General features: G+C 35.9%; 1 pseudogene; it reads left to right on the top strand.

Moving 5' to 3' along the window:
• Positions 1-430: 430 nt before the first annotated feature.
• LOC111729065 lies at positions 431-549 on the top strand (annotated as a pseudogene).
• The last annotated feature ends 7,604 nt before the right edge of the window (positions 550-8,153 follow it).

Genomic DNA, 8,153 nt, shown 5'->3' with positions numbered 1-8,153 from the left:
CCCTCCTCTCTTCCAGTGTGCGGATGCAGCGCCTCTATAGCTGAGCCATCTTCAAACTGGATAACATAGGTTACTCCGACCAGAGGATTGCCTGAAATTCCACCTCCCGCAACTCGCAGCCCTACCGAAGCCACATCCAATTCTGTTTTTGGTGAGTCCTGTGCAACTTGCTGAGCAAGCTCCAAGACCCACATCAGCGGCAGCTGACCATAGTTTCTGGCATGGTTTCTTGAGACAACTTTACGCACAGCATCCGTGGATTCCTTGCTGAATCTTAACAGGTGGCCCCGGAAAAACACAAACTGGGGCTAAAATTGGTCTGATGCTGAACCTCTCTCAGGACTGTGCCTCTGGACACCTACTACACAAAGCCACATTAATAAGACCAGGAGACTTAAGAGCTTTGCTTAGTACATAGAAACAGACACAAGTCTATGGTCATGCTACCCTGAACAAGCCCGATCCCGTCTGATATCGAAAGCTAAGTAGGATCGGGCCTGGTTAGTTCTTGGATGGGAGACCACCTAGGAAGACCAGGTGCTGTAGGTGTAAAAAATAAAAAATAAAAAATAAATTAAAAAAAAAAAGGGATTGTAAGCTGACAAGTTTCTTGCAATCGATGAGGTCAACCAAGGGTTGCCTCACCAAAAAAAAAAAAAAAAAAAAAAGAGAGAGAGAAAAAGAAACAGACACAGAAAGGCAGCCAAAATGGGAAGACAAAGAAGCAGAAACCATATGAGAGAACGGAACATACATTCAGATAAAATGGAGCCAAGTAATCTAAGAGATGCAGAGTTCAAAACACTGGTTATAAAGATATTCAAAACACTGTTTATAAAGATGAACTTAGGGGAAATGCAGATGAACTCACTGAGAACTTTAACAAAATAACTTTTACTTTAACGAAGTAACTTTTATCAAAGTTTAAAATAAAAATAACATAACAAATTGAAATGGAACTTATAAAAGGGAACCAGTCAGAAATGAAGAATACATTATCTGAGATGAAGAGGATATTAGAGGTAATTAACAGAATGGATGAAGAAGAGGATCGAACCACCAATATAGTGGATGGGGAAGCCAAGGTTATCCAATCAAAACAGCAAGAAAAAAGAAGCCAAGAATAGAATAATTTAAGGAGTCTTTGGGACAAAATTACTTATGAAAACATCCGTATAATAGGGGTACCTGAAGGAGGAGAGGGAGAACAAGAAGTGGAAAAGTTATTTGAAGAATAATGATGGAAAACTTCACTAACCCAGTGAAGGAACTAGAAATACAATCCAGGAAGTTCAGAGAGTCCCAAGAAACAGGAATTCAAAGAGGCCCGCACCAAGACACATTATAATTAAAATGCCAAAGGTTAAATACAAAGAGAATCTTAAATACAAAGAGACTATTAGGGCCATATTATTAGGACAATTAAATCCCCAAATAATGAATTAAGACTTCAATAAAGAGACAATAGATGTAGGCACTTAATGGAACAATGAGAATGGTATATTAAGAAGATGAGCCTGGGCTTTTGTTTAAGTGGCTTAAAAGAAAATAAATACAGGAGACAGAGAGACCAACACAGTAAACTAGGTGTGAAATAGTAAATACAAAATATTGTAGTGGCAGTGAAAAGTAAAAAGCATGGATAATATGAGAGTAATTGAGAAGGAAGAACAGACAGAAACTGGTGACTGGTTGGGTATAGAAGGCTAACAGAGGAAAGAAGTCAAGGATGATCTTGAGATTTCACAACTATGTAACTAGACAAGGAGCCTTGTAATGGAAATAATTGTTCCGAAGAAAAGTCACTTTGCAGGAAGAGTAGCAAAGGTAGTGAACTTATTTCAAGATGGATTGAGTTTAGGTGAAACAAGCAAGAAAAAATATCCAATGGGGATTTGAAGATGAAAAGAGATTGGAGAAATATTAGGACCTGGAGAAAATTTTGGGAATCATGCACATTCTGATGGCATTTGAAACAATGTGAGACAATGTATATTCAGAGAAAAGCAGAGAATGAAAAACTGAGCTGAAGCACACACATTTATAAACAAGATTATGAAGGAGAACGGCAAAGAAGATAGAAAAAGATAAAGTGGCAGTGAGAGAGGTAGCACAACAGCAGTGCAGTATGCAATGTCATGGAAACTAAGAGAATAAAATTTCAAATGGAGAGGATAATTTACATTAAGAGTCACAAGCAAGTAGAAGTCAAGGATAATAGAGTCCAAGAGGTTCCTGAAACATCACGTGTTCTCTTCATACTTTCTCAACAGCTTCATCTTACTTGAAAGAAAAGAAATTCAAATAAAATAGAATATGAAATAAAGATCATTTTCAGGACATTTTCATTTACAATCTAAATCCAACCTTCTCCAAGCTTTTTGTAGTGAGGTACTATTATGCATCTCAACCAAACCAACAGGGACAGCTGCTGCTGTAATCAGAAGATGCAGAAACCTCTGAGAGTTTCTCAGAATCTACCAGGAGAGACAAAAGAAGAGAAACATGACACTAGCATTTCAGATACTGAGTTGAAAGTATGGGAGCATTATTAACCAGGTTGGATTTTGTGATAAACCATCTAGCTGACAAATAGATGACATTTTTAAAAGAGATGCCCATATGAATTTTTCTCTGTTGTAATTAAAACCTTACACTCGTACAACCCACTAAAAACCTAAACATTGTGTGCAATAAGTTACATGTCTCGATTTTTATGCAATTTTCATTAGATTTTCATTAGTTTCCTTTAATTTTTTTCATCCATCCAGGTAAGGCACAAATTTTGATTATGATTAAATTCTGTCATGCTATATTATATCCAGACATCCATTTTTAGCATTATTTTTACTCTAAACTTATTCATAAAATAAATAAGTAGACTGTTAATATATTTATATTCTTTGTACCATGCTTCAAATTAATGTACTCTAGAAGCTTTGGACATTTGTGTTTAATTTGGCTGAAGAACAGATACAACTATGATAAGGACACATCTCTGCCCACCATTTGTCCTGCTAAAGAGAGGACCAATTATAACTATCTCTCACTTACTCCAATCATACGTAACCATTCTTGATACCAAAAAAAGAAAAAAAAAACTTTCTTTCATCCGGCATTACACTGGTCTCAGTTTCCTTCAGATGGGAACTGCTGCAAATTCATGTTTATGGCATTACTACCATACCCTCATTCTGTATGATGCCTGCAGCTACAGGAGGTGGAAAGGTATAATGTTTGAATGTTTCTCCTCCCACTCAGACTCAACTATTAGGAAATCTTTCTTTGACCAAAATATTCCATTTAAATTGTCACATCCAGAGGGAACTTCATAGTACATGTGTAAGCATAGAGGAAGGACAATTAGACTTGCTGAGTGATTTTTATCAGTCCCAAAGATCAAGGCATTCAGTGTTCATGTAAAGTGAGCAAAAAGAAAGTCAGTGGTCAATATTTGGATGAAATCAACTTTGTATATTTTTCTGGGTGGAAGCCACACAACAGAGCCTTATTTGGTTATTTGATTTAGCTATTTCATTTCTCAGATCATCAGACTCACTTATAACTTGATAATGATAACAGCAATGGTAGTAGCTAAAATTTATTGAGCACTTACTGTACATCAGGCAGTGTTCCTAGTGCTCTATATCTATAATACCAAGCACTATAACCTTTTATGAATGTCATGTAACTACATCACAAGACATGATAAAAGACAAGATTATAAAAAGATGACTCTTGATTTCAACACAGAATTTAGCATCTATAATATAAATTGTAAATATAACATAAAATTAAAAGATTCTAAATGGCAAAAGACAAGTTAAGAGACAACAATCAATGAAGAAAAGTATTTGAAACATGTGTGACAAAGGGTCTTTAATATAAAAATAATTATTTTAAACAAATAAGAAATGGATAAGGATGTGAACAATTTTTAAAAGAAGAAATACAAATGCCCAATAAAATATTTCAAATATGTATCTTCAATATTATTCAAAGAAATTTAATTTAAAATAGCTATGAAAAAAGTAATAAAATGAAATAGCTATGAGATAACCACTTCTCACACATCAGATTTGCCAAGAAAAAATTAATATACTCAATGATAACTGAGTGGAAAAATAGGCACTCTCATATATTTCTGGCAGGAGTAAAAATTGCTATAACCGTTTATGGATGGCAAACAGACAATATGTACCAAAAGCCCTAAAAAGGAAAAAAAAATAATGCCCTTTGACATAGAAATCAATTACAATAATTTATCATTAGAAAATAATATAAAAATTTACAAGGATATATGTACAAGTATGTTCATCCCAGTTTTGTATATAATACTAAAGTATTATAAACATATTAAAATAGGTGGTCCATTGAACATACATACAATAAAATATTATAGAGCCATTAAAAATTGTCAACTTTTATTTATTGGAATAGATATTCTTGATGAATAAGATTTAAAATCAAATTTAAAACAGTATGTATATAATATGTCTTTAAAACAAATGTCTATATCTATTCATGTGCATAAAAAAAAGACCAGAAGATGTACACCTAAATGCCAACAGTAGTTATTAAAATTAAATCAACTTGGAATTCCAGTCAAGATGGTGGAGTAAGCAAACGTTGTGCTTACCTCCTCCCATGACCACGTCGAAATTACAACCAAAATATAGAACAATCAAGCTAGAGAACCATCTGGAGACTAGATGAACAGGAGGTCCTATAACTGGGGATATAAGAAGGAAGCCACCTTGAGACTGGTGGGAGGGAAGCAGACACACGGAAGTGTGGTGGTTGAGAATCAGGAGGAATATCTAGACTGCAGAGGTCCCCTCTGCAGTGAGGAGTCTCAGCCCCACACCAAATTCCACAGCTTGAAGTATGACTACCTGAAAGAGCAGCCCCCACAACATTTAGCTGTGAAAAACAGCCAGAATTCTGTTCATCTGAATGATATGAAAGGTGGCAGGAAACAGGTGTCCTGTTAAAGGGCCTGGAGACAGACTCTCTCACTCCCAAGCACACACCCGTGTCTCCAGCAGAGGGACTGTGGCTGGGACCTGCCAGAGACATACAGGGAGAAACTGAGTTGTGTGGCTTCAGGTTGAGGACTGGAAGTAAAGCCACATTGTCCCTGTGTTGAGACCTCTTCCCACATGGCCAAATCGAAATCTGCATTGGCCTGGTGAGGCCCACTCACTCCACACAACTGGTAATTTTTGTGTGTGTGTGGCTGGCAGGCAGCAGTTGTTGGCCAATGCTGCAGTTTTCAGCAAACAAATCTCAGGGGCCCACCAGCCCCAGGTGGGTAGTGGCTGGCTCTGAACCTTTTGCAGAGTGGACCCAGGCAAAGAACTGGCATAAAATCTAAATCTGCAATAATGTGGTAAACACCTCTCACTCCATGCTGGTTACTCCTGAGGCTCTGCTCCATTGAATTCTCATACTACCTGTACCACTCAAGGCTCTTTCCGTAGCTGAACCTTACGAACAGCTGGCAGGGGTTGGACGTCCTCAGAGTGTTCTGGGCCTTTTGCAGAACTACCCCAAACTGAGTACTGGTGAAGGACAGCCTCGATTTGAAGTATGGCCTCTCCCACGGACCTCTAAATCCAGCACAGACAGAGACCAACTACAAATCACTTTGTAGCTCTTACCAGATAGCTCCAGATGAGTTACAGGCAGTACTGAACTTGGCCTGCACAGGAGCCCCTTCAAAAAGGCCCCAGAAAAGCCACACCTGGTGACCGGCTTCAAAGCAAAACAAAACACCAATTGATTAGCTCCATAAGTGACTGGTGTCAGCTGTCAACTGAGCCTGCTGGGGCAAATCCTGCTTTGTGAGGTAAACCTCTGCACAGTAGCTCGTATGCCGTGGTTGTGGCCAATCCCCACAACCAGTCAGCCTGTGGGTCAATCACACCAACTGATGTGCCAACATCAATCAAGACTCAACTACAATAAGAGGGCACACACAGCCTACAAAAAGGACACTCTTGGAGCATCCAACTCAGGTGAGCAGGAACACTGTGCCACAGGGCCCCACAGGACACCTACTATATAATGACACCCTGCCAAGAATGGGAAATATAGCAGATTTACTTAATACACAAAAACAAATATAGAGAGACAATCGAAATTAGCAAACAAACATATAAACAAACAAAAAATATGTCCCAAATGAAAGAACATGAAAAAACTCCAGAAAAAAGGACTAAATGAAATGGAGGCAAGCAATCTACCAGATACAGAGTTCAAAACAATGGTGATAAGGATGCTTAAGGAACTTACTGAGACTTCAACAAAGAGATAGCAAGCATCAAAAAACAAAAAACAAAAAACAAAAACAAACAAACAAAAAAGCCCAGAAACTGAAAAAAAAGAACCATTCAGAAATGAAGAATACATTAGAAGGAAGCAAATTAAATGAAACAGCTGATCAAATCAATGATTTAAACGGCAAACACAGAAAACACAGTATTGGAACAACAAAAAGAAAAGAAAATAAATGCGGATAGTTTAAAGGACCTCTGGGAAAACATTAAGTATTACAACATTTGCATCATAGTGGGAGAATAAGGGATTTAAAAACTATTTGAAAAAATAATGACTGAAAAGTTCTCTAACCTGGTGAAGAAAATATAAATACAAGTCTAGGAAGTGCAGAGCGTCCCAAACAAGATGAACCCAAAGAGGCCCACACCAAGACACATCATAATTAAAATGACAAGTTAAAGACAAAGAGAGAATCTTAAAAGCAGCAAGAGAAAGGCAGTTAGTTACCTACAAGGGAGCCTCCATAAGACTGTAAGCTGATTTATTAACAGAAACTGTGCAGGCCAGAAAAAATTGGCAGGAGATATTCAAAGTGATGAAAAGCAAGGAACTACAACCAAGACTAATCTACCCAGAGAAGCTATTATTTAAAATTGAAGGACAGATAAGGAGCTTCCCAGACAAGAAAAAGCTAAAGAAATTTATCACCACCAAACAGGTATTACAAGAAATGTTAAAGGGATATTTTAAAAGAATAAAACAAAGGAGAAAACACAAAAAATGAACATAAATATTAATAATAAAATGGCATAGCTATGTACCTATCAATAATAACTTTAAATGTAAATGGATTAAATGCTTCAATCAAAAGACACAGGGTAGCTGAATGGATAAGAAAACAAGACCCATACATACGCTGTCTACAAGAAACCCACTTCAGATAGAAAGACACACACAAACTGAAAGTAAAAGGATGGAAAAAGATATTTCATGCAAATGGAAACAAAAAAAAGCTCAGGTAACAATATTTATATCAGATAAAATAGACTATAAAAAAGGCAATAATAAGAGACAAAGAGGGACATTACATAATGATAAAGGGGTTAATTCAACAAGAGAATATAATCCTTGTATACATTTAGGTACCCAACGTAGGAGCACCTAAATTCATAAAACAAATATTAACTGACATAGAGAAATTGACAGCAATACAGTCATAGAAGGGGACTTTAACACACAATTGACATCAAAATATAAATCTTCCAAACAGAAAACCAACCAGAAAACAACAGCCTTAAATAATGCATATATTTATTTATTAAGGACCTCAAAAGGTTTTGTTTATTTTGGTTATGTGTATCAATATTTATCTTATTACAAATTACAACTGAAAATAATAAAAATATATATTTATCAATTAATTTAAATAATAATAGCAAGTCTATTATTTATTAATATAAATAGCATTTTTATAAAACATAACTATTTTTCCAAAACAAACAAACAAAAAATAATGAGAAAAGTGGCACTCTTTTATATTTTTACAAATCTTTTTACTGTCTAGCTTAGACATAAGTGGCAGATTCTCATATCTGCTTCTGCATTCAATTTATCATGATATGTTGTTTTGGTAGAAAAAATATCAAGAAAATCCAACCTCACAAATATACGTAGTTAGAAAGGGAGGAGTATTTTAATAACCTTTTTAGATAATTGAAAATATTTTTCTTTCATGCTACACCAAAACTCAACGAGTGGTAGTTTCTGAAAGGAGAGTTGAAATATGGAATTTGAAACCATATAATTGAACTTTTTGGCTGTTACATTAAAATTTATTGGTCTATCTTGTACTTTTACCTATGCATTATTTT

Source organism: Pteropus vampyrus, unplaced genomic scaffold (assembly GCF_000151845.1).
Source record: "Pteropus vampyrus isolate Shadow unplaced genomic scaffold, Pvam_2.0 Scaffold244, whole genome shotgun sequence".
Classification (NCBI taxonomy): Eukaryota; Metazoa; Chordata; class Mammalia; order Chiroptera; family Pteropodidae; genus Pteropus; species Pteropus vampyrus.
The sequence above is the reverse complement of the archived record's forward strand: the minus strand, read 5'-3'. Positions and strand labels throughout refer to the sequence as shown.